The 26,400-nt window shown below is 36.1% G+C and overlaps 1 long non-coding RNA gene across 1 annotated transcript in view; it reads left to right on the top strand.

The window, feature by feature from the left end:
• Window positions 1-15,816, top strand: part of LOC129524342 (uncharacterized) — a 50,464-nt gene extending 34,648 nt beyond the window's left edge. Inside the window, exon 4 of the long non-coding RNA XR_010134890.1 lies at window positions 15,656-15,816. This is a non-coding gene — a long non-coding RNA (uncharacterized lncRNA). The remainder of the gene's footprint in view (window positions 1-15,655) is intronic.
• The last annotated feature ends 10,584 nt before the right edge of the window (window positions 15,817-26,400 follow it).

The raw sequence follows: 26,400 nt of genomic DNA, 5'->3' as shown, positions 1-26,400 counted from the left end.
CACCATCCAAGTGAACTAATATTGGTAGTTTTAAATTTTGTTCTCTCTCTCCCTCTTTATTTCTTTCTTTCTCCTTCTTTCCTTCCTTTTTCCTTTCTTTCCTTTCTTTTCCTTTCTTTCTTTTTTTCTTCCTTTTGCATTCTGCCCAGCTATGGATAGTTTTCCTACATGCTATGTAATGCTGGAGGGAAGGCAAGTCCCATCTCTGGCAGCCAGATGTGGAGGTTACCAATGAGGAGCCCGGCAAGGAGGTTTCACCATAAGAGGAGGGACTGCGTGGCCGACTTTGTGGGTTGCTGGAGATGGTCTATTGATGGTCAAGGAGGTCTATTGAAGGTAAACATTGATTGCTACTGCCAGGCTCACTACATACTGCAGCTTCCCTCAGGTGGGCATCAGCTTTAGGTTTTCACTAACAGGCTGAGTGAGGGTTCTCAGAGGTCCTGTGCCTGGGAGGACGCCTGATAGAATCTTGCACTGGCTCTTATTGTTGGCTTTCATTGTCATTGTGATGAGCCCTGCTGAACAGGGATGTTCAGTGCCCAAGGGACGCTTACCTGCAATCACTCATTCCCTGCCTGCACACCCACATGCAACCTCAGAAACCCATAGTGACTTATACACAAAAGGATTAAAGGCAGGACCCAGGAGGTGGGGTGACCAGGAGTGCAGGGAGTTCCAGCCTACCTGCAAGAGAGGAAGCATCTCTATGCAAGCTTCCGTTTAGAAGCCTAAGTAGCTGCTCCTTACTCAGTCCTCTATATTAGAGTCTTTTTATGTCAAAATTTCTGGTTTGCCTGTCTTAAAGTTTCAGGTTTTTGTGTTCTATTTTCTAGTGCAACTTGTGTAAGAATGTCATCTTCTGTAATGCAAGCCTCCTTGTATTCATATTTCACATTCCTTGAGGACATTGCCATATATTTTTTCTAAAGTATGGTCTGATCTTGTTACACAGTCCTCAGAAATATTCCAATATTTTTTAATAAATGCAACCAGAGTCTTTTTAGTTTGGCATTCAAGGTGCTTTATAATATTTTTCCTATATCTCTGTTTTTAGTAGTTTCTTCTCTGTAACCTGTGTTTCAGGGAAAGAAAAAAAATCCTGAACATTTCTTGAAATTTTTCCTCCTTTATTATTTCTCCTGTTCAATTCTCCACCTCAGTAGCAAAGGTACTTCTGCATCAACCATCCCTACACTTTTTCTCTATTCCCCAATAAAAATACTGAATGCATTCTCTCCCTTCTTTGAACATGCAATTAACTTTGTTGTATCCCTCTCATAGTACTAGCCGACTTTTGTCTTGTAGTATGTTTATTGTAAATTTTTAAATTCCCATCCACTAGTTTGTAAGTTTCCTTGAAAGTTATTTTACACAAGAGAAGCCATGGAGATAAAGTCACTAGTATGTGGGTTTGGGAGGGCAAAGTGATCCAAATTAGCACCTTGAGTTACAATATTTGAGAATTTTGTGAGGAGTAGGAGTCCAGGATTATTAGGCATCAAATAAATGTCTTCCTCTTCCTTCTGCTGGCTTCTCCAGCTCTAGGCAAACTTGGAATTCTCCTAGTGTACCCATTAGTTTCATTAAATCAATCTTTCGGGTTTTGTCTAAATATTTCTTGCTAGGAAAAGAATTTCTAATGCAGCCTTAACTTGCGAAGGCAGACACATACCACTAGCCAACATACTTTATGACTTTTACCATTTATGTTCATTTTTTTCCCTTCTTCACTGAAATATGTAGCAGGCTGAAAGGATATTAAGTTTTGAGGTAGTTTGCCTCAATAATATGTCATAAGGGCATTTTTTCTCTATGTGCTTATGTATTTTCAGCTTCTTTTTTATTTACTTTTACAATAAGCCTTTATATATGTCTAACCATAAATAGGAAGTTAAAAAAATATCCTGAGACATTTTGGCTGAGCTGCCTTTTATTTTCCTTTCTACAACTTTGCTTGCATGCCAAGTGCATACCTCTTAAGATCAAGGTAGCAAATTAAAAGAAAAAGTGGACTTCAGCCAAAGCACTTAGCAGGCTGTCAGAAAGCACTATAGGTAGTTGCTTCTGATTAAAATCAAACCAAACTTCCTTGAAAACTAAGGTTTCCAAAGTCACTCAAAAGTTATAGCCAAACAATTCATATTGACAGCAGTTGCTAGGGACCTGGAGAAATCTACTCATATAGTAAAGATAACTGGAAGTTTTGGGAGTGAGTTTGTAAATTCTGGGCTTCTGTTGGGATGTTAGATGTGGGGGGTGGGGGGGGTTCATAAAGAAGCTCTAGATTTCTACTCACAACTCTTAGTAAGCACAAGAAAAAAACTAGGCTTAATGACAACAAAGGATGCCACTTCCTTAATAAACCTCTGGAGACCAAACTTGTATAGTAACATTTTTGTCCTGGTTATACAACAAAATTTTGAGACTCTAAAATCAACAGTTGAGATTGCAGCACATATATAATGAATTACTGTTGAACTTTCCTCACCTTGTGCAAAGTGCATGATGAACACTTCATACACACATAATTGTGTGTGGCAGGTGGGGTGGGAGGGGATTACAGAAAATCAAATGGGTAAAACTCATTCAGGAGGAGGGAGCAGAAAGTATGGGAGAAGATGTGTAGCTAGATTTGGTCATGGAGGAAATTATTGCTCCATTCTATGTCTGGTGGAAGCAAGACCTTCAATAACCCCCATAGCCTAGGGATAAAGTGGGGGTGTACTAGGGCACAGATCTAATGACCGGTCATACAAGCAGATACAACGGTGCTGTCAGGGCTCAGTGGGATAGGTCAGATGGTCAGGGAAATCAGCAGTGAGAAGAAAGACTGTAGGCTTTGGGGTCAGAAACGTGAGTTATGAATTCAGCTCTTCTGCTTACTAGCTGTGTGCCCTTGGGGAAATTGTTGAACTTCCATGAAATGGTTTTCTTCCCTCTGAAATGGAGAAAATAATATCTTTGTTTTTGTGCGAAGTAAATGGGACAGGGCATATATATAACATGACAGATGAAGACACATAATTAGTTTGACTAGAGCCAGATGAAGCTCATCTAAGTTTGTTCATCTTTGCTTCTCCAGTATCTGCCATTTAGAATGTGCCCACAACTGCCAAATCAATAATAGAATAAAGCAAGGGGAATCCCTGAGCCTTCATGGAGTAAGAGCCACACCTTCTTAAGGGGATCAAGGGGCAAAGTGACTTGAAGACAATATTATCATGATAAATAAGGAAATAAGGGAAAGTGTGGAAGGTTTTCATCTCAATGGTCATGAAAAAGGTCAGAAAGGGGAAGAATGGCACACTCAATTTTTCTAAGCTGGGAAAGGAAATGGAGTGCTGAATGTATGTGTGTGTGCGTGTGTGCACATGCACAATGCATCTTGGCTAATGAAATGTACACAAGAGAAGTGTCAACATATTGAAATGTATTCTTCCTTTTGTTTTACATCTATCCCCGAAGTGTGCATTATTAGAGTTGAGTGCATTTAATAAGCCAGGATTATCTCCTAGAGTTGCAGAGCAAGACAAAGCAAGTAGAGTCGGTATCTGGAGACCTTTTTGCAAAGAAGGTAGGTTTTGGTGTGATTTTTAAACTCTTGGTATTAACTATTTTTTTATTCTTTTGTATTATGATGTTTTAAAATCAACTTTTGAAGGGTTTTTTGCTTGCTATATGAAATATATTGTTAAACTGATTTAGTTGTCCTATATTCTTGGAAAGTATTTCTGGTTGCAAAAGGGTGGCATTTTTGTAGGAGCATATATTGAAACTGCTAATAAATTAGAATCAAATAATAAGGGAGAATTCAATTCATTTTGGAACCAAAAAGGGAATGAAACACTTTTGCAAATTGATTTGTGTTAACTAAATGCTCCCTTTAAAAAATAAAATTCTGGAACGATGACATTTGCTCTGCGTACAACGTGTGTGATCTTTGTAAGATATCAGGTTATCTTTGTGAGATTTAATTTGTAAGCTTTCTTAGAAGAAAAAACATTTTAAGTAAAAAAGAAGTATTTTTTAAGCTATTATGCTTAGTGTATAATTTAACTTAAATGGAAAATGCATAAATGCACTTGATATCTTTTAACAATTGTGCAATTACAATATAATTATTCTTCCTATGTGCAAAGATTAAATAAATTGCATTTCAACGTTAATTACCTTAAGAAGTATGACTGTAGTGGGAGGTCATTAGGTTAAATTCTAATAATAAGCAAATCATAAAATTCTGTTCATCAACCAAGTACAGAATTCAATTAAATACACATCTATATGTATAGTTAATGGAAATTTATTTTTAGCTTGAGAAATGAAATTAGGCATAGTACAGCCCCTGAATTCCTACTTTGCTTGAATAAATCCTCAGCTGAAAAATATTATCCAAGTTGAAGAAAAATGTCAAAAACAAAAAGAAACCCAAAAAGAGGCAAATTCTAAGAACTTTAATCAATAGGAATGGGTACCTAGGGAAAAAAACAAAAAAGAAAACAAAAATTACCTAACATTCATTGAATACCAGACCTGAGCTAACACTGCGCTGGGTGTTTTGTATATGTTGTGACATTTAATCATCACAACAATCCATTGATGTAAGTATTGTCATATTTATTTACAGACCAGGCCAGACAGCTGGCATACAATGCTGCTGGAATTCAAACTTTGAAATGTCCCACTCTGAAGCTCATATTAGAACTATTGGATGAAGAAATGCATGAGATGACTAAAATTATGTAATGAATATCTTGAGGAGGTCAAAATTTTTTCAAGTTACTACAGCAAAAGATGTTTTCTGCCATTAAGTAATGTCTTATATTCCTATAACTATTCTAGTTAAATGTATAATTATGTTCGTATGTGTTAATTAGCATTTATGATCCATGTTTACAAAGTGCACGCACTGGCACTGTGTTAGACACTGTATTAGAAGTAAGAGATATTGCAATGAATGCTCAGGGAAACTAAGTTCTAACAGGGGAAATAAACAACACAATAGCAGCTTTTGATAAATATTAGGTGGAACAATATGAAACTGCCATGTTGGTTCAATATCAAAATTTCATCTGATTTGACCTAACTATCTAAATATTAAAGTATTTTTTCAAGTGTCCCTACAGAAACTCATGACATACATTTCTGTTATTTGAATATTCTTATACATTGTTTTTTATGGGATTCGATATGCACTGAGTCTCTGCAGACAGTAGGCAGTTTATGGAAGAATATACAGTAAATCTGATCAACTTCTTAAGAATTACTTAACCTTTACTTTAGCTTTCTGATAAACTCTCAGAAGACATCTGGCAATATCTGAAGACAGTTTTGGTTGTCATACTGGTACCTGTTGAGTAGAGATCAGGTATGCTGCTAAAATCCTAAAATACACAGGACATTCCCCCAATAGGAAAGAGTTATCCAGCTCAAAATGTTAACAGTAACACACTTGGGAGATCCTGCACTCAACACAAGAAGGGACCAGGCAAAGTTAATTGGGGGAAAAAAACAGTAATATACGTATACATCCCAAATCTTGGAATTTAGCTTTCTCCAAACACCCATTGTATATATCTGTTGAGGTAATCAAATCTTATGGTGAAAAATACGGACAGGAGTAAAAGTTAGAATGAAGCTTAAGAAAAGTCTTCATCAACATTTAAGTTAACTAAAATAGGACAATAAACTTGACACACTAAATAAATTTGTTATCAATGATCTCTCATAAGTCTCAAATGAGTGATAATGGGTACTGTAGAAGTCCTGTAATTTCTACTCATCCTTCCTTGCTCACTGGAAAACTTAGAGGATCTCCCTCCTCTGAAATTTCTAGCAGATGCTTATAAATTTGTTCTTTTTGTAAACAATATATGCACTATTTTATTTTCTATATCTAGTATTCTGTGTTTTTTAAATTTTTTGTTTTGTTTTGTTTTTTAGAGACAAGCTCTCTCTAGGCTATATCACTAGTCTCAACTTCCTGGGCTCCAGCCATCCTCCCACCTCGGCCTCCCAAAGCATCGGGATTACAGGCGTGAGCCATTGCTCCCAGCTTATTTTTTTATTGTTGTGTTTGGGGGACTTTGAATATACAATAAACTAATCAGAGTTATTGCAAACTGTTTTCATTAATTCATGCCAGCCCTCATTTTATTTTACTTTAATGTTTATCATCATCTTTTATCTAGACCTCGTTCTTTTTTTCCCACCAGCTATACCAATGTTTAAACATCTGTATCAAAAGAATAATATGCAATATCATTTTGTGTGTTTAATTTGAAGATACTTTATTATGCTTCTCATTCTGCTTCTCCCTTTTTAGACTGAACGTTATGTATTAGACATCTAGCCTTGTAATATGTCCATAAGTTACCCATTCTTTTGACTCCTGCATGCATTTTTGACAGTTTATCTATCTATCTCTCAACCGATGGACACATTTCTACTATGGAAATAATGCTGGGTGCAAATTTTTGCCCACACATCTTTCTGTGTCTGTTTAAAATATTCTCTGGAATATATTGCAAATAATTTAATAGCAGATACATAGCATATACACACATTCTTTGTTTCATTGAATGTTACCAAGTGCTTTGCAAAATAGCTACATTATTTACAGTTTCAACAGTACAGGAAGGTTCTTGTTTTCTTTGACATTTCTGTAATTGCTCACTTTCGCACAGTCTACATAGCCATTTTACACCTTTTTTCTCTCCTCAAACCTCAAACAACCACTTCCTGCCCTAACTCTCAGCTCATGAGCGAATATTTCCATAGCTAAATTTAATGACCTCTCTACCTGTCCTCCTGTGAATATGGAATTCTTGTTGTTATCAAAGTTAACATCACCACAAATGACTTCTGAAGACTTCATTCCTGAAATTATCGCTACTCTCACACGCCACCAATGCCTTCCTCTTTACCGGTTCACTCTTGTCAGCATACAAACTTGCTAAAATATCTTCCATCCTGTGAAAAAGCAAAACAAACAACTAAAAACCTACCCCACTCCAATGACCCTCCAACAATCAATCTCTTTTCTTGACTCCTTTTTATAGCAAAATTCTTGGAATTATTTGTAGTCGCTATCTATGCTTCTGTTCCTACCTAATACCATCATCCTCTTTACCTCTATTTTCTAGAATACTGACCTATTTGTTGTTATTGCTGTTGTTATTGTTAATTTATATTCTTTATACTACCTGTTCCTTCTCATGGAATGCTTTTAGCCTGGCTGGCTCTTTTTATTAAAAGTTAAGGTTAGGTAATATTTTAGGAAAAAGCCCTTCTGTAATATCTAATTCTAATACCCAGTAACTATTACATCTTGTGCTATTTTAATTCTCTTTCTAGACTGGATCACTGCAGATCTTTTTATGTTTGCAAATTGTTTGAGATATTTTGTCTCTCTAATTAGAATGTAATCTCTATGACTTTAAGGACCTTACCTGTCTTATTCTACTGCAACCTCTGGAACCTTGAACGGTGCTTGCTATTTGTGTCATTTATTGAATGAAATAGTGAAAGTCTTTTTGTTTGAGTGACAGACGATGAGGTCAGAGAGATACTGGATGCCACATTGTGTAAGGCTGTATAGGTCACTGCAGTAGCTGCTCCAGGGCCTGCCCACATCTTCTCACCAGGTCCATGCACTGCTTCCCTACTGCTGTGAGTGCTGGGCAGACAGCAGCCACATAACCTGAGGAGTCACCTCTTGCCCTCAGCCAATGGTTGACAGATAGGAGGGTCTAAAAGTCTGGTCTCCTTGCCTCAAGAGGAGATATCTCTATGATCCATTTATGTACCAGAGCCCTCCTGTGTGGATCAGGCCAATGTCAACGTTACTTGAGATGACCTTGTTTCTTGACTCTTTCTCCCTCTTTGTCCTGCTTTACTCTCCCCCTTACAGGTTGCATGTGGGATCGCACCTTCACCGTATCACTTTTACAAGACTCCTTGTCACAGGCTCTGTTTAGAGAACCCAAAGGAAGTCATTGTAAGGACTTTGGCTTGTATTCTGGGACACGGAAGTCATTATAGGGTTTGAGAAGTGACATGTTCTGCCTTATATTTAGAATTGCTCCTCCCACACCTGTGTTGAGAAGAGACTATAAGAGAGAAAAGAGTGGAAGCAGAAAGACTGGTTAGGAGGCTCTTGCAGCCATCCAGGTAAGAGGTGACGGTGTCTTGGGAGCAATGAGGGTGGTAAGAAGTGGTTGGTTTCTGGGGATATTTTGAAGTACTAGCATATAGAATGCCCTGACAGTTTGTATAAAATATTGGCATTAACTGTAAAGCATAATGGTACACTTAGAGGCTGATTGATTAAGTGGTCTGTTACCTAAAAAGCAGTCTTTGCATTTCATTCTCCATAGAAATAGTACTTAATTGGCCATCTATTTGATTTTAATCATTGTTTCTGTCATTTAAAGCTTTGGGCAGAATAGCTTTATATACATTTAAGCTATAAAGCTTAAATTTAATTTTTAAGAGTTCTACTGAGATCAGGGTCCTAATTTTGAAATTGGCTATAAAATATTTGTACATTTTAAAAACCTATGCTAAAGAATCTAAATGTTCTTAGCTCCCTGGGAGGAAATATCAGGCAGCCCCTTGCCAAGGAATCTGTCTAAACCACTGATGTTTTCTACACACGTTTTGGAAGTGAATCTGCACAATAATGTGTATTTTACCTTCCATGTGCTTTATCCTCCAAATATATCTCCAGAGATATTTTCTACTTTTATCCAGACCCCATAGATTCTAGTGTAGATCTAGTTTGATATAAAAAAAGTTTGAGTATGATAACCTCCAGGTTATAAATTATTAGAACTGTGTAGTTTAGACTCTATTTAAGAGAACAATAGTATCCTTAGTGTTTATTTTCCTCAATTGTACAGAGCATAAAATTATACAGAGATCCCACAGGCAGATTCTATTATTCTATCAAGGCCCAAAGTAGATAAAAAATTACTTACTGAATAGCAAAACATCCTTTCTCATCCCAATTTGACTTCTACTCCTTATTAAATTCTTCACGGCCCCACTGAATGTGAGAAACCAAGAGTTAGGGTGAATTTTTATTCTTCTGAAAGGGCAATTTAATATCAGATCCTCACCTGTACTTTCAAGTGAGCAACATATGGGGATTTAATTAACTAAAAGAATGTCACAGAAGGAAAGGAATGTGTGTTTTTCTTGCTCACATATTTCCAGGTAATTTAAGAGGATGAAACCTTTGCAATTTAACCTTCAAAAGCTTTCATTTCCTTTGGATTCTCTTACTCCAATTTTGCAATATCACTCACCTAAACAATCAAAATAAGTTCTAAGGAAGAATTTTATGTCATTACATTTAAATTTTGCTATTTTCACAGGGTTAGTACAGTTTAATTTCAGGAACTGGATTGCCATAGCTAAATCAACAAAATACGGTTTTTTTTCGAATAATAAATTTTATTATGTAACTTTGGAATTCTACTGAAATCTATGAAATAATTTGTTAATTATAAAGATTCAATGAATGCTGTGATTCCAAATTAAATGTGCATCTTCTTTATTAAATGCCTGTATAAGAGCCATCAGTTCATAACTCACAAGTAGGCACTTAATAAATATTTTTAATGGTGATAGATGTCTTGAGGAAACTTTACCTGAGTAGCACTCATTCTCTTTTTTCTTCTAGAATTACCACTTTTTGAGACAAGTTTTACAACTGTATCTCATTTCAAAGCCTAGTTTCTTTTCTTATTAATGATATACCAGTCAGTATTTGATTTGGTTTCTATTTTGGGGCTTGATACAATAATAGAATCTATGTGACTGTGAATGCAAGGAGAATTTATGTATACTGTTCCCTATACACTGCAGGAAGTCAAATGGGTTACCAATAGTGTCTTAGATAGAGTCTAAATCTACACATTCCCCCAGTAGTTTATAATTTTGGTGTTATCAGACTCCTTTCGCCATAACTATACTTCCTTACTTATCTAGCTTATGCCTCCAAGACTACTAGAGTCTTGACTGTTTCTCTCCCTTACTTCTGTGATTCTTGGCTTAATAAGTTGTCCTGAGCAATAAATTCTTCTTAGCTGATGTTTTTCCAGTGAAAGGTAGAAATACGTCACAAAGCTTTCTTCGAACAGTGTAGCATAATGGAGAGGTGGCTGAGATGATTATACAAATCAGACTAGAATAAATGCTACATTTGAAATATAAACAAAGTGCTTATGAGTTTCCAGGGGTGAGAACAATTAATCTTGATAAAGGGGATTAGAAAGACTATGCAGAAAACATTTCAGTTTTGCAAAGAAATACAAGATTTCAACATGCAGAAAGGCAAAGGAGGACATTGTAGGTTAAAAACAAACAAACAAACAATCAAACAAACATTATGAACAAGAAAATCTGAACAAGTCATTTTCTAGGTGACCAGGGGAGGAAGCAGAAGTTGAAACTGAAAAGGCTTTGGGTCCAGGATGTGAAAGGCCTTAAATGACAGACCGAGGAATCTGGATTGTATTCCACTGGGGGAAACCAGATAATATTTTTAGAGTAATAAAATGATATTTACATTTCAATTACTCTGGAAATGTAAAGGATGAATTGGAGCAAGTTTCAGAAGGCAGGCATGGAAGAGACAATATTGCTTGCCAAACATCCAGACAATTCTCCACATTTTCCTTTGGAGTGTGTGACTAAATTCTTACCAGTAGGATTTGAGAAATGATGTACGCCTGTCCTGATAGTTTTTGAATTATATATCTTAAACTTATGTTATTGGCTCATCGTTATATTTTCCATGTGAATTTGATACCTTTCTCTTTATGAAAATTTCCTCTTTAACTGTAACATGCTGTTTTTCTGAAAGCTCATTAGTGTGCTTTTTTGTATGCTATTTGTATGCTTTAGAACAGCTATCTGCTTTTTTTTGAAACAGAGTCTTGCTCTGTTACCCAGGCTGGAGTGCAGTGGCACAATCTCGGCTCACTGCAACCTCCGCCTCCTGGGTTCAAGTAATTCTCCTGTCTCAGCCTCTGGAATAGCTGGGATTACAGGTGTGCGCCACTACACCTGGCTAATTTTTGTATTTTTAGTAGAGACAGGGTTTCACCATGTTGGCCAGGCTGATCTCAAACTCCTGACCTCGGGTGATCCGCCTGCCTCAGCCTCCCAAAGTGCTGGGATTATAGGTGTGAGCCACCGCGCCCGACCTCTGCCTTTCTTTTGGATAGTGTTGCAGAGAAACTTTCTTTTATGATTCTGGGTAGTTAAGATTTTCTTAGCAAATCTTACTCAAACTTGGGACCTGAAGTGAAACAAGTTTGGAAGGTTATATGATTGGCTAGATAGTGAGAGAACTCTAGAGATCTCTGTTTTGGAAACCTTGTGTGTGCATGCAGGGCAATATTAATAAACACAAATTAAAAATTTTAAACATGGTATATATATTTTCTTCTTGTTCTTCTATTTCTGGTGTATCTATTTTTAAAAAATTTTAACCCAATCAATTAATCTGTGTCTTTTAATTGAAAAATTTAGCCTGTTTAAATTAATAGACATAGTTGCTTTTAAATCTATGTTAGTTGTCTATATTAATTATCTATCTCATCTATTTTACCATGCCTTTGCTCTTCTTGCTATTTTATGATTAAATATTTCTATTATTGTATTTCCTATTTATTAGCTTGTTAGTTATGTTTTTCTGATTAGTATTCTTATTAGGTTTTTCTTGTCTATAAGCTTGTTAGCCATGTAATATTTTACTATTATTTTGATGGTTGCCATGGAGACTGCAATATGCATCCTTGAATTTTTAAACCTCCATATATATGAGAGGTTCCATGGTTCCCATGGAACACTTAACTCCATTTACCATCTTCTCATCATTTTAGGATTGTTTTCATGCATTAACTAAACAAGTATTTTAAAATGACTAACATATTACAATTGTTTCTATAGTCAATATTCATTTAAATTTACTCTCGTGCCCACTCTTTACATCATTTCTCATTTCCTCCTACATATCTGTGCTTCCATGTGGAATTACATACCTGCCATGTGAATAATTCAGTTTAATAATTCTTTTAGCATAGGTCTTCTGGGATAAATGCTGTTAGTTTTTGTTTCTTTCGAAAGGTTTTTTATTTTGCCTTTAATTGTGAAGGATATTTTACTCGGTATAGAATTTCTGAGTTGGTAGTAATTTTGTTTGAAGACTTCAAAGATCTTCAATGTCTTCTGGATTTCATGCTTATAAAATGTCAATATTATTATTACTTCTTTTAAGTGTATGTTCTTTTTCCCTGTAGATGCTTTTAACTTTTTTTTCTGTATATAGTTTCCTGAGTAACACGAAGTGTGCTTCCTTTTGCATTTTTCCCGATTGGAATTTTTTATGCTTCTTGAATCTATGAGTTTTCAAAAATTCTTGTAATTATTTCTAAATACTTCTTTTTTCTCCATTCTCTTTCTCCTCTCTTTCTAGGATTTGAATTACACATACGTTATACTTCTCACCTAATCTCAAATCTCTAATGCTCTTTGGTTTTACATTGTTTTATATCTCCACTCTAATCGTCATTATTTCCTTCCTCTACTAGATTTAAACCTAGTTTGCCTTTTTTTTTCTAGTTCCCTAAAGTGGAAAGTTAGGTTTTGATTTGAGATCTTTATTTTTTAATGCATATGTTTATAAATTTTCTTTTGAGCACAGCTTTTGCTGCATCCTATAAATTTTGGTTTGTTGTGTTTTAGTTTTCATTAATCTCTAAGTGTCTTCTAATTTCCCTTATTTCTTCTTTTACTCATTAGTTGCCAAAAGTGTTATTTTCCACATATTTGTAAATGTTCTAGTTTTCCTTCTGTTACTGATTTCTCATTTCATTCTGTTTTTTTCTGAGAAGATACTTTGTATAATTTCAATATTTTAAAATTTGTTGAGACTTGTTTTGTGGGCTAACATATGGTCTGTCCTGGAGAATCTTCCATGTGTACTTGATGAGAATGAGTATTCTGCTGTTATTGGGTGGATTATTCTATATATGTCTATTAGATCTGCTTGGTTTACTATGTTGTTCAGGTCCTCTGTTTTCTTATTTATCTTCTGTCTAGTTCTTTTACCCATTATTAAAAGTGGAGTGTTGGGGTATCAGCTCTTGTTGTTGAATTGTCCATTTTTGCCTTCCATTCTGTCAAATTTTTCTTTATACATTTTGAGGGTTCAAAGGACAGGCTGATTCCCTTCCTAGAAGCTAATGCAGCTGGTAATTTTAAATGGAAGCCAATGCTCATTTGCCATTCCAAAAATCCCCAGGGTTCCTACATAGAACAACAAAGCCTAAATGTCCTTTGAAGTTTTGAAGTTAGGCATTGGCTTCTCCTATCTAGCTATGAAAGTCCTAGATGACATCTTCTTCCAGTAGAAGGCTATTTTGTCCACATTCAAAAATCTGTTGTTTAGTGTAGCCTCTGCCATCACTTAGCTAGATTTTCTGGATAACTTGCAGCTGCTACATCAGCACTTGCTGCTTCCCTTTGCATTTTTAAGAAGGATTTTAATGGGGATGGCTTCTTTCCTTAAACCTCATGAACCAATCTCTTCTAGCTTCAAACTATGTTTCTACACCTTTCTTACCTCTCTCAGGCTTTGTAGAACTGAAGAGAGGTAAGGTCTTGCTCTAAATTAGTCTTTGGCTTAAGATAATGTTATGGTTGGTTTCATCTTCTATTGAGAACACCAAAACTTTATCCATATCAACAAGATGGTTTTGCTTTCTTATCATCCATGTGTTCACTGGAATAGCACCTTTAATTTTCTTCAAGAACTTTTCTTTTGCATTCATAACCTGCATGTTGGTGCAAGAGGCCTAGCTTTCAACCTATCTCAGCTTGTGACATGCCTTCATCACTAAGCTCACTCATTGCTTGCTTTTGATTTAAAGTGAGAGACATGCAATTCTCCCTTTCACTTCAACACTTAGAGGCCATTGCTTGGGTGTTAATTGGCTTAAATTTCAATATTATTGTATCTCAGGGAATAGAGATACAATATTTCCCTCCCTCTGAGGAGGGAAAAAGAAATGGAAGAATGGCCAGTGAAGCAATTAGAATATACACAATGGTTATCAATTAAGTTTGCCGTCTTATATGCACATGGTTCTCAGCACCCCAAAACAATGGCAATAGTAATATCAAAGATCCATGATTACAGATCACAATAACAGATATCATAATAATGAAAAAGTTTGAATTATTGTGAGACAGAGACACAAAGTGAGCACATGCTGTGGGAAAAATGGCATTACCAAGACTAAACTTGGGAAAATGTTGCCACAAACTTTCAAATTGTAAAAAATGCAATATCTCAATGTGCAATAAAGCAAAGCACAATAGGTCGGGCATGGTGGCTCACGCCTGTAATCCCAGCACTTTGGGAGGCCGAGACGGGTGGATCACAAGGTCAGAAGTTCAAGACCAGCCTGGCCAACATGCTGAAACCCCATCTCTACTAAAAACACAAAAATTAGCCAGGCGTGGTGGCACACACCTGTAATCCCTGCTACTCGGGAGGCTGAGGCAGGAGAATCACTTGAACCTGGGCAGCAGAGGTTGCAGTGAGCCGAGATCCTGCCACTGCACTCCAGCCTGGGCGACAGAGCAAGTCTCTGTCTGAAAAAACAAAATAAAAATAAAGCAAAGCACAATAAAACAAGGTATGCTTGTTTTGGTTTTTGGTATTAAGTTATAGGAGCTTCATATATATTTTGGTATATTAACTCCTTATCAGATATATGGTTTGCAAATATTTTCTCCCATTCCATAGGTTGTCTTTTCACTCTTGACTGTTTCCATTGCTGTGTAGAACCTAGTCCCACTTTTTAGTTTGATGCTACTCACTTGCCTATTTTTGCTTTTCTTGTCTGTGCTCTTGGGGTTCATATCCATGAAATCATTGCCTAGATGAATGTCATGGAGTTTTTTCCTTGTTTCCTCTAGTAATTTTATAGTTTCTGGTCTTATATTTAAGTCTTTAATTCATTCTGAGCTGATTTTGTATATGGTATAAGATAGGGGTCCAAATTCATTTATCTGCATATACATATTTATTTTCCCAAAACCATTTGTTGAAGAGACTATCTTTTCTCCATTGTGTATTGTTGGTGGCTATGTCAGATCAGTTGACTATATAGATATGATTTTATTTCTAGGCTCTCTATTTTGTTCCATTGGTATATATGTCTGTTTTTATGCCAGCACTATACTGTTTCAGTTACCATAACTTTGTTATATATGATTTATATATAATATATGAAATATAATATATAAATATATATTATATAATTTATATTATATATTATATTATATATTTATAACATAAAATATAAATTATATAGCTTTGTTATATATAATTTATTATATAAATTTGTTATATATATAAATTAAGATGGGGTCTTACTCTGTTACCAAGGCTGAAGTGCAGTGGTGCAATATGGTTAATATTTCAGCCTCCTTCTAACTGCAGGCAATCATGTGGTAGTATACTGGCCAAAGAAATACAGATAGAGTTGCTGTGGAAGACTTTCCTTTCTTGTTCACAAGAACAAAGCCCACTTGAACTTTCATCCCTTTCTCTTTCTTTCTATTTTCCCAGACTCTAGACATGTGACCTGGAGATGCAGCATCCATCTTGTGACCATGAAGCAATAGGGATAAGGGTAAAAGTCTACACATTGTAGATTGCAGATAAAAACATGAAAAGATCCTGGCTGCCTGATGACACTACAGGTTAATAAAAAATACCTCAGAGATTCAGATCTAAACAAAATGCTAAGTCACATTTGTCTACATTCACAATTAAAACAATTGAGTGATTTGGGTACAGATGATGAGGGAGAGAATGGAACTCATAAAATGTGGTTTTCTTATTTGAGTGGGCTGCTTGTTATGGCATTAAGGCACAGGCACCATATATTATTGTGTCTGATTATTTACTTACAACCTTCTATCCTATCAGGTAGTAAACGTGTTGGGGCAAGGGCCTTTTTCTGTGTTATTCACCGTTGTTTCCCTTATATCCAGCACTATGAGGTTAAGCACCAAAAAAAGGTACTCAATAAATATTTGTTAAATTAAAAAATGGAAAAAAGATAATAAGTATAATTTAGGACACAGTTTATCATGGCTGTGATAACGGGAAGTGTGGAACTAACACTAATGTAATCACCCATCAGGTTCTTCCTACCTGCCCCACAGACAAAATCATTTTACTGAGACCACAACATTGCAGTAAAGAAAGAGTTTAATTGATGCAAGACTGGCCATGCCATATGGAAGAGAGTTGTTACTAAAATCAGTTGCCCTAAAAACTTGGAGGTTAGGGGTTTTCAAGGACAGTTTGGTGAGCAGGGGACTAGGAAATAGGTGCTGCTGATTGGTTGGGGAAGCCGTCACAGGAGAATGGAACATGGTCCTTGTGTACTGAGTCCACCTCTGGGTGGGGGGTGGGGACCACAGGACTGGTTGATTCATGAGTCAAGAGTCCAGGTGGAGTCAGTGGTGGTCAGAAGTGCAAAAGTCTGAAAAGAAATCTCAAAGGGCTAATCTTAGGTTCTACAATAGTGATGTTATCTACAGGACTAATGAGGAAGTTACAAATCTCATGACCTCCAGAACAAAGGCTGATAATTGTTGAACTATACTTACATCTTAGCAGAAACCAGGTCCCTCTCAAAATTCAAACCTATGGAATTTCATAAATTTTATAAAGGTTGTTTAGTTTTGGGAAGGGCTATTATCATTCTTGCTTTAAGTCTAGCCTACAAAGTAAATTTCTCCCAAAGTTAGTTTGGCGTATGGTGGGAATGATCAAGGATAGCTTGGAGGTTAAAAGCAAGATGGAGTCAACTATGTCAGACTTCTCTTATTATCATAATTTTGCAAGGGCTGTTTCACTAGTAGTTAACACTATCTAAGTATATGCCATGTGCCACAAATTGTACTAAGAGCTTTACACACATTAATTCATTTATTTCAAAAACAAAAGATTAATAGGTAGTATCAGCATTATATCCATTTTTAAGATAAGGAGATTGAGGCAAGAAGTGCATTAACTTGCTTGAGATTATACAGCTTAAGTAGAAGAGCTCGGATTCTAATTCAGTTGGTCTGGTTTCAAAGCTTATGCACTTAACCATTATCCTCTACTATATATATATTATACACTATATATTATATACTCTATATAGTATATATTATATATACTATATATTATATACTCTATATAGTATATATTATATATACTATATATTATATACTCTATATAGTATATAATATATATTATACTAATATATTATGCTATAGTATATACTATATATATATATATATACAAAATATACATATCTATGTGGATATATATACCCTCTACTATATTATAACACTGTGATAATGGGAAGTGTGGAGCTAACACTAATGTAATCACTCATCGGGTTCTTCCTACCTGCTGCGCAGACAAAATCATTTTAGTGAGACCATAGCATTACAGTAAAGAAAGAGTTTAATTGATGCAAGACTGGCCACACCACACAGAGGAAGAGTTATATATAATTCATATATATATGAGTTAAAAGCCATTTTCCAAACAGAATTGGAAGAAGGAAAGTTATGCACCTGGGTTAGAATGTCTCCAGCAGAGCTGCACCGATTGTTAGGAAGCCTCACAAGATGAATGTATTCACCATAATCAAGCATCTAGCTGTCACATATGCATGTCAAAAATTCAGATCCGCTCACGCTGCTGTTGTTAATTTAGCATAAGAAACTTGACTCACATGAATTTATAAATGACTAAACTACTAAAATCAGAATGCCTATTGACTCATTCAAAAAGAGAAAGTTAATTGAAGATGGAATAAACATCTATACCAGGAAAACGGTATTCAAAAAAGGTTCTTAGAATAAAATAAGAATGAGGGAAATTCATAAAAATATTGGAATGTTTAAAGACTCTAGTATCTCATGTGTCGTACTTCACTGGTGATATATCTGCCAGGTAGACCTAACTGAGCACTCTCTCCCTTGGCCTGTGAATGGGCATGGCCTGTTTCTGTATCTCTCACCCTCTTGAGTCTTTCTGGTTGACCTACCCTGTCTTTAGATTTCAGTAAAGATTTCCTAACATGACTATCTTTTCCTGATAACATGTCTTCATTTATGATTGAGTCTGAAAAGGGCGACCTGATTAGTTTCTCCAAGTTACTTCTCTCTTCCTGTCTCTTCCGACCTCCCTTTCACTTGTACTGTTTGCTGACTTTCATCTGCTTCTTTTTAGTCACAGTTCAAGAAACATGGAACCTCTATCTTGAGACTAAAACCTCCCCACTCTGTGCTTTTGTCCCCCACCCCTTCTTTTACTTTCAGTACTGTGACCACTGTTGGTGGTCTATCCTCTCTTCTGCACTTTCAACTTCGACTTTATCAACACATAAGATTGATCAAATATCTACCATTAAAGAAAAAAAGGCCACAATTCCATGTTCCCTTTAAAATAGAACAGGAAGCCCTCCTTCATTCCTATGTCTCTTTTAAGTACTGCCATGCCTCCTCCAACCCACAGCCAACCTGCTTTACAGATTGACTTCCATTCACTATTCTACTTCTTTACTTTTGTGACTCACCAATTCCCCACAATCTGGCTTTGGCTCCCACTGCTTCAATAAAAATACTTTGGCACACATCCTCAATGGCATCTCATTTGTCAAATTCAATGACCTTCTTTTTTGTTACATCTTTTTGACCTCATCAGGATTTGGCACTATTGAACACCTTTGTAAAGCTCTTATCTCTTTCTCTCATGACACTATTTCTCTTAGTTTTCTGTCTATGTTTTCTTTCTGATCTACTTTTTGTGCTCTTTTTCCTTTTTCTTCCCCTTAAATGTATGTGTTCCCTCAGGCTTTGTTACTGGCCCATTGCTGTTCATTGTCTATCATTCTACCTCCATGATTATTCCCATTTCTACAGCTTCAATTGCCAATTATATCTCTAACGTAGATTCTCATCGGGGCTCCATATGCTTATGTTCACCAAAGGACGTCTCTCAACGTCGACATTTTAAAACTGGAATTCAATATTTCCTTCAAAATCAGCCCCTTTCTCTTCTTGTTCTTGGTACTATTTGTCCAGCCAAATCAGAAATTTGAGAACCATTCCAAACTTTTCTTCTATTTCCCTACCCTTCATTACATTAGTGGCAACAGCCAATCCTATTAATTCTATTGCTATACTTCTTTGGTAGCTTTAACATTCTCTTTATTGATCATGAGCCAAGAGAGAAAAATTCTCTAGATTTTTCATTTATGTCTTATGATGTTTTCCCTCAATGTTGTTGTAAAACCTCATAAAAGAGGTTTTTATTATTTCATATTTGCTTTGCCCAGACACTTAATCTGTTGGCGGAAAAATCTCCTGTAACTTTGTTTGATGTGAATGAATATACCTCTTCTTAGGTGCTAGAGGAGCTTCTAGGAAGAGCCAGATACACCCCACTATAGTTATTTCTTACTAACATATAAACACAATTAATACAATGTTTAAGTATGGTTGCCAGGTACAATACATCCAATTAAATTTGAATTTCAGATAAAGAGCAAAGACTCTTTTAGTATAAGTATGTCCCATGCAATAATTGGGACATACTTATGTTAACAAAAACTCATGATTTATCCAAAATTCGAATTTAGCTGGGCAGACTGTCCTAGTCAGAAATCAAAGGGCAAGCTTGGCTCAGTCCATCACTAATGAGCTGTTACATGAATCACTAAATAAATTCCAATCACAGCAAATCCCCCTATACCTATATACTAGGACAGTAGTCAGAAATTTTTGCAAATGAGAAGACAGAAACTCGAGTTACATAATTAAGATCATAGATGTAGAAAATAGCTGGACTATTAAGGCAGGGTGCTTAACTCCAAACTAGTTCTCTTTCTACTATACCCTTCTCCTTATAGGTTAGCCCTATAATAGTGAAGAGGAGAAAATACGCTCGGGTATCTCTAGAGTGGTTACTTAGTACAGCTAGACTCCAATAAAAGATCAACACAACTTTAAAATTAAATTGCAACAGAAATTTATTGGTCATCTTAATAAAATCAGAACAGCTTTAATTATAAACATCTTGAGCCAAATTGTTGGAAATTGTATTAAAATGTTGATTAATTGAAGCATCAAAATTGGAGAAAATTAGTAAGGCAAATCATTTTTAAAATATCGTTGTGTTTCCCAGATTGAAAAGCTGGTTCCTTAGTAAGAACAGTATGTCGCTCCTGACACCATGTGGTCATTTTATGTACTACTTTTAACATTTTTGAAGACTAATGGTCCTGCCACAGGAAAAGTCCAATAAAATAAATGCATACTGTGAGATGCAAGGTATCATTTATTGCCATTTATCTATTTAAAAATTGAAGATTATTATAGAAGTTACCAGTGGGTGATTATCAAGTTCTTCATATCTATACGTGAAGCCTTTATTCCCAGTTTTGTTACTGGTGTCAGCATGTACTTTTAGAAAGATGTAATCAATTTTCAATTTCTTGACAGTGAGCCAACTGTTTTGTATGATCCCTTTTGAGCAAACTAACCAACATTATAGTATGGCAATTAAGAAAAACTAGTTTTAGCATCAGATGAACTTGGTTCCCCCCATCTTCTTCAACTCCTATGTACTGCTGAGGCCTCTTTTAGCCACTTATCCCAAAGCAGCATATATAGGACATCACTGCTAAAATCTTGGCCACTAGCTGATGTTCCCAAGGCTGGGCATTATCAATGCTTCCTCAACCACAGCTAATGCCTTGAAACCTTCTTTGTGCCAGTGGACCCGCTGTTCTTGAACTACACATCTGATGGAAGCTATGCTTTATTACCCACAAAAGCTGGAAGGATGTTCTTGTTCTTTTTTATACAACAATGTCTCATGTACATCAAAGCACTGCCTTGCTACCCAGTGTCTGACAGAACTTTAAAGGAAATTGATTCCTGGAAGTCCGTCACCAACATGTTTAAATTCCAGCAGTAAATACCACTTAGTCTTAAGCTGGTGTATCTTCCACACTTTTCACATGTACTCTAGGTTTCAAAATTTATTCTGTTGTTGCAGCAATTACACAAATATTCTACAGATACAAGAAGACATGACTGTATATTTCCTGAGGATCTTATCAAAATGTTAGGTCAGTGACAAGTGTAATATTATAAGGATAAATTTAATGTTCCAGTTATTTGACCTTGTTTCTATCAGGTCTGAGCCATGTCTGCAAATATTTTATTCAGCTTTAGAGGTTCAGAAAGTGCACAGATATAGCTCAGCTGAACATGGCTGACAAACCTTGAGCCAGACAACCATTAGGGAGAAGGGGGTGGATATAAATGTTTTATTGTATATGCATCTTTTCACTGACAAGAGGAAGTTTTGGGGATTATACATAATTTTAAATAAAATTATACTTTTAAATTAACATTTTCATCTGAATTAAATCCGAATTTATCACTCATATTTCAGATGTATATCTTTTTGTTAGATCTTTAAAAAACTTTACATAAACGTATTACATATACTTTTCTTATAAAAAGTGGGCTATTCTGAGTGCTTTCTTGATTGATTAATGTCATAAAGACTATTCATATAAGTGAGCTTTTATAAGTTCTAGGAAACCTAGTCAATCAATGACAAGAGTAGCTCAAATGCACTATAACCATGAGTCATGATATTGATGTAAATGCTATATATGAAACAGTCAGCACTAGGTTGAGTTAAATTTTTATATTTGAAAAATATTCGCTGCAAAGATTACTTTGCATTATGTTAGAGTCCAGAAAGAAATTCAAATTAAGTTTGTTTTTTCCTTTTTATCTGAAAGACAGTGCTATGTGTTAGAGAATTACAAAGAGAAAGGTAAGTAAATGAAAGATTGTTAGAAAACTTGAATCTTTTAAGCATGAAAGTACATGCCCGATAAAGTAAGGTAAGGGAAAAAATATTAATAGTAAATTTCCAGTGGAGAAAGCTGGCAAATACCACTCTCACCAGGTGATATTACATAACAAGTGATATCATGTATCCCCTGATAATATATAATGACGAAGGAACTTCACCTTATGACATTCTCTCCAAAAATGAAAAGCCCCAGTATAAGCATGAGAAAAATAGCAGATAAACCCAAATTGGGAGACAGTATACAAGTGCCTGACCAGTATTTTTCAAGCTACCAAGGTCATTAAAGATAAGAAAAGGCTGAGAAACTGTCACAGAACAGAAGACATAGCATGCCATGACAACTAAATGCAATGTGGTCCCTGGGTTGGCTCCTGGAACAGAAAGAGGTTATTAAGGGGAAAGCCAGTGAAATTCAAATAAATCTGGATTTAATTGCTAAAATTTTTAATTGTTTAAAAAATGCATTTCTGAACCCATAAGAGTGGACAACAAGCTTGAGGTTGATTTTTCAATTGTGGTGATAATTGTACTTAATTATTTACACCCTTTAGTAAACTATCAAAACCCTGCAGAGAATTGTGGCAATGCTACTCAAATCAAAGGACTTTTTAAAGTTAGATATTTAGGTCTTCTCTACTGTATGCACTTTTACTCCTTTACAATTGTCTATTTACATGAATGCCGGAATATGGACATTGTTACATATTCCAGAATTCCTGGAAAGCAATAAGAGATTTCAATTTAGTATAACTGTCTGAGTAGTATAGCATTAATCTAAGACATGAAGTGGGGTGGGCAGGGTTTAGTAAGAAAAATAATGGATTTAAGTTCTGAATGTGATGAGTTTTAGGGACCTCTGGTGGCAGCTACAGGTGTAGACTGGAGTTCAAGGGAGAGAGCTGTCAGTTATACAGATGACATAGATTTGAGACTCATTAGCCAATAGTAAGAATCCCCCAGGGATAGGGAAGACAGAGAGAAGACAGAAGTATTCCTTTCAATCTACTTGTTTTTCTCATCGGTGTCATGAGCACACAATCAAGAAACTCAACTAAATGGGAATTGGTTGACATCACTTTTCCAGCCCATGTGTCTACAATAATTGCAACCTTAAAGCAGCACTTTGCATAATGTTAATACGAAATGTTGGTGGAAAATGCAAGCAATCATACAGACTACCAACTTTTCAGCAAGCTGAAGATATTCCAATCTAAATTTTGTCTCACTCTTTGACTACAGTGTTCAATTTGACATCTGATGTTGTGGGTGGAGTTAAAAGGTGAAAAACCAACCGCAGATTCATGCAGGCCTTGAAATCAACATGAGAGGTTCAAAATGGGAGAAAGGCTCCTGGCATCTATATCTGGAAGAAATCTTGCTAGTTTTACCATTTGTTAATTACAAAATTACAAATTGTTACAGTTCTACGTGAAATAGACTCTTATGCTTCAACCCATCCTGAAGAAGAAAGAAGAGGCTTAATGTCACAGGTTTTTGTCCACATAGATTTTCTAGGCCTTTCCTATAAATCATTTCAGATTTTTATGTGGGCCTGGAGGCTTTGCACAAAACTTGATAGTGCATGTTTTTAAAGTCCAGATACGGGTTTTGGTGTTTGCATTCCACTCATTTCAATGATTTCATTTTGTTTATATCCACCAGGGGTTCCTGTAAGAGCTCTTTGAGATGGCTCTGCACTGTCCAGCTTAGAGGTCAGAGTGATCAGTCAATTGCTAGGAGATTGGACTCTTGCCATAAGTGTTAGGTCGGGAATTGCTGTAATTTCTCACCAGGTGGAATTTCCCAAAGGTGAACTTGATATCAGAAAATGCAAGAGATACAAAGATGTGAAGAAAAGGCAGCATCCCTCAAAAAGATTTATCCTGATGACAGGACAGAGCTAAAAGGGAATTTTGTGCAGATTAGCACTCCTTAACTCCTTTGGCTTGGGCTTTCAAATTCAATAACCATTTCAGAAAGATTGAAAAGAACATCTAGCCTGTAATCTCAGCACTTTGGGAGGCCAAGGCAGGAGGGCCACTTGAACCCAGAAGTTCAAGACCAGCCTGGGCAACATAGTGAGACCCTGTCTCTATGAGAGATTTTTTAAAAATAGCCTGGCATGGTTGCAGACACCTGTAGTCCCAGCTTCTCAGGATGCTGAAGTGGGAGAATTGCTTGAGCCTAGGAGTTTGAGGCTGCGGTGAGCTATGATTGTGCCACTGCATTTCAGCCTGGGTGATTAAGACCCTGTCTTCAAAAGAAAGAAATGAAAAGAAAAGAAAAAGGAAAAGGAAACACAGAAAGAAAAAGAAAAGAGCATGCACCTACAAAAATGTTTCCTTGGGCATTTGAGAAAGAGTGAGCTACGAAAATGAAATATTTTAGGAGAGGTCTAATATGGTGAAACAAACTCACTTGGAAAACAATTCAGGCAGCAATGTTAAGCCAAAAGGAAAGAATGGTCTTTGACAGCAAAACTGGTCTCAAGAAGCTTACTGCAGTTCCTGCCTGAAGCCAATCACCATTCTACAACTCCTGCCTGTGGTCCAGAATCTTCCACTCTCTAGATCACACTTTCTCTCTGTCCCCATAGTGATGCTTCTGTTGTTTTTTCTGTATAGAATGACAAATAACTATTTGTATGATTGGTTCTTACATTAAACTGTGAATTCCTTTTATCCTGGCAATTACATTCCTGGAGAATTTACAACTCCTCACAATTACCATAGGAGATGTCTAAAACTATTTCTTTCACTTATTTGTTTGCATATTTTCTCCCCCTTGCCTCACTAAACTGTAGGCAACACAGTGCCGAGATCATATCTATTTGGTTCGCTGCTGTATCCCCAGGGACTAAAATAGTGTCTAGCAGGGAGTAAGTAAACATCACTTAAATGAATAAATGATCAGGAGAATCATTAACCCAATTTCTTGCAAGATCATATGGCACATATGCAGCAAAGAAAGATTTGAACCCAGTTTTGTCTGACACCAAAGGTCAGTTGTGCTCAACCTCTGTATCAATTAATGACTGAAACACTCTCAAAATCCCAAAGCCATTAACTGATCAATCAAACAATCAATATTCATCAAGCTTACTTGATACATAGGCAGAGAAAAAGTTGTAACTGTCACAGCACACATTGCTGTGACTACCATATTTTCAGCATGGTCTTCAGATCTCCAGACCTGAAATGCCCAGAGTATTTAGGGCATACTCTTAATAGTCAATATTTATTGAGTGCTTAATAAGTACCAGAAGTATTTTAAGAGTTTGAGATATTTTCTGATGCAATGCTTACACTATGCTTTTTGAGTGAGGTAAATACTATTATTATTATTATAGATGATGCAACGAAACACAGAGAGTTTAAGTAATTGCACTACTTCTCATACTGAGAGGGGTACAGCTAAGAGCTGAACCCAGACAATCTGTCTTCCAATTATGCTCTTAACTATGATATACTGCCTTTCTAAGAATTTGAAGTATTGAGGGGGTCAGGGAGAGTAGTTAGTTATGTCTTTGCAAAGTCTACTTTTTATTTTCAGTGCCTAAAACAATCCTGGTAATAGTAGGTGCTCATTAAATATTTATAGAATGGATGGATGAATGAATCTGACTAGCTGTTGTCTTATACGAAGATCACAAACTTAAGAAGATGGAACTCAGTGGAAACGTGGGAAGTCCTGAGCTTTGAACCATACCCCAGGATAGTGAGAACTTAAGGGGAGCACATAAGAAGAGGGAAGACTCTGCAGACATGGAAAGGGTGAGAGAGGCTCCTGAAAAGGCAAAACAAGTAAATAAATGAGGTCAAAAGGACTACCACAATCTCCAGATTTACTAATAATGTCCTTTTCAGTGAACTTATATAATTTCCTCTAAGACCAGCTTGGTGGCAAAAACATCACTAGGGAATCCACCTGGCTGTTTCTTCAGCTTTTGACAGATGCCACGGCTGACACATGAGGACCATGGATCTCTTCACGTACACCTTTGTGACAACTTTCCATTATTTCCAAAAGTATGGGGACCACATAATTTACTGTACAAATGTGGACATCTGGTCACTCCACTAAAAATCATCTTTCGAGTGTCTATAAGTCACCATGTTAGGCAACTATAGCAATAGGCAAGGCTTGAGAACATGCGTAACTACAATTTGGCTTTTCATTTCAGAGAAGAAAGAAAGGGATGGTTTTAGAAAATACTAGGACAAAAAATCATCAACAGATCTTGATAACTGACAGGATATAAGGTAAGAGAAAACAGAGTCAACGAGTTGGACTAACTCAAAACAACGATGGTTAAATATTATAAAAATTCAATAGAGGGAGTTGGCAGGGGAGAAGGATAATGGTGAGAAAAGATGATGAATTCAGTTTTCAAGATATTG

This window comes from Gorilla gorilla, chromosome 7 (genome assembly GCF_029281585.2).
Source record: "Gorilla gorilla gorilla isolate KB3781 chromosome 7, NHGRI_mGorGor1-v2.1_pri, whole genome shotgun sequence".
Lineage (NCBI taxonomy): Eukaryota > Metazoa > Chordata > Mammalia > Primates > Hominidae > Gorilla > Gorilla gorilla.
This window is presented reverse-complemented; position numbering and strand designations above follow the sequence as displayed.